Source organism: Cyprinodon variegatus, unplaced genomic scaffold, assembly GCF_000732505.1.
Source record: "Cyprinodon variegatus isolate N-32 unplaced genomic scaffold, C_variegatus-1.0 Scaffold2110, whole genome shotgun sequence".
NCBI classification, from domain to species: Eukaryota; Metazoa; Chordata; class Actinopteri; order Cyprinodontiformes; family Cyprinodontidae; genus Cyprinodon; species Cyprinodon variegatus.
The window spans coordinates 46,709-48,536 of NW_015152563.1; positions in this window are offsets into that span (position 1 = coordinate 46,709).

Sequence of the window (1,828 nt, forward strand, 5' to 3'; positions counted from 1 at the left end):
CAGGGAGGCGTCCAGGAGGCATCCTACACAGATGCCCGAGCCACCTCAACTGGCTCCTCTCGACGTGGAGGAGCAGCGGCTCTGCTCTGCGTCCCTCCTGGATGATTGAGCTTCTCACCCTATCTCTAAGGGAGAGCCCAGCCACCCTACGGAGGAAACCCATTTCGGCCGCTTGTATCCGCAATCTCGTTCTTTCGGTCATGACCTAGAGTTCATGACCATAGATGAGGGTAGAAATGTAGATCGACCGGTAAATCGAGAGCTTGGCTTTTTGACTCAGCTCTCTCTTCACCACAAGGGACCGGTACAGCGCCCGCTTCACATCAGACGCTGCACCAATCTGCCTGTCGATCTCCCGCTCCCTTCTTCCCTCATTCGTGAACAAGATCCCGAGATACTTAAACTCCTCCACTTGGGGCAGGACATGCCCCCTGACCTGGAGAAGGCATTGTACCCTTTTCCGGCTCAAGACCATGGCCTCGGATTTGGAGGTACTGATCCCCATCCCGCCTGCTTCACACTCGGCTGCAAACCGATCCAGCAAGAGCTGCAGATCACGACCTGATGAAGCCAATAGGACCACATCATCTGCAAAAAGCAGAGATGCAATCCTAAGGCCACCAAAACGGATCCCGTCAACACCTTGGCTGCGCCTAGAAATTCTGTCCATGAAGGTAATGAACAGAATCGGTGACAAAGGGCAGCCCTGGCGGAGTCCAACTCTCACCGGAAACGAGCCCGACTTACTGCCGGCAATGCGAACCAGACTCTGACACCGGTCATACAGGGACCTGATAGCCCGTATCAAAGGGCCCGGCACCCCATACTCCCGGAGAACCCCCCACAGGGCTCCCCGAGGGACACGGTCGAACGCCTTCTCCAAGTCCACAAAGGACTCCAAGAAGGGTGGGTAATTTGAACTGTTGTTTGGCCCTTAAGCACAGACAACAGTCAGAACCCGTCCCCCTACCCGTAGGCGGAGGGAGGCTACCCTCTTGTTCACCGGGGTGAACCCCAACGTGCAGGCGCAGAGATGCGGGGCAACAAGTATGCCCACTCCTGCCCGGCGCCTCTCACTGTGGTCAACTCCAGAGTGGAAGTATGTCCAGCCCCTCTCAAGGAGACTGGTTGCAGAACCAGAACCATGCGTCGAGGTGAGACCGACTATTTCTAGCCGGAACCTCTCAACCTCACACACTAGCTCCGGTTCCTTCCCCACCAGCGAGGTGACATTCCACGTCCCTAGAGCCAGCTTCTGCAGCCGAGGATCGGACCGCCAGTGTCCCCTCCCTCGGCGGCCACCCAACACACACTGCACTCATGTTTCCTCTTCGGGCTCAGCCTGGCCGGGCCCCATGGGTAAAAGCCCGGCCACCAGGCGCTCGCCATCGTGCCCCCCCTCCAGGCCTGGCTCCAGAGTGGGGCCCCGGTGACCCGCGTCCGGGCGAGGGGACGTCGAGTCCAAAGGTCGTAGTCATCATAAGGGTCTTCGGGCTGTGCTTTGTCTGGTTCCTCACCTAGGACCTGCCTGCCGTGGGTGACCCTACCAGGGGCATAAAGCCCCAGACAGCAAGCTCACAGGATCATTGGGACACTCAAACCTCTCCACCACGATAAGGTGGCAGCCCAAGGAGAGGTGCAACTTTGTACTTCATTTCAAAATGCAATAGGTAACTAATATAAACAGACGTACATTTACTTCAGTGTTTCCTCGCTACTTAGAACTATTGTAGTTTTACAATAGTTTATAAGTTAGAAGCGCAGAATTATAACTAAAATTGTTCACCTGGTCAATGAAATCGCAAAACACAGCAAACCAGAGTATTTC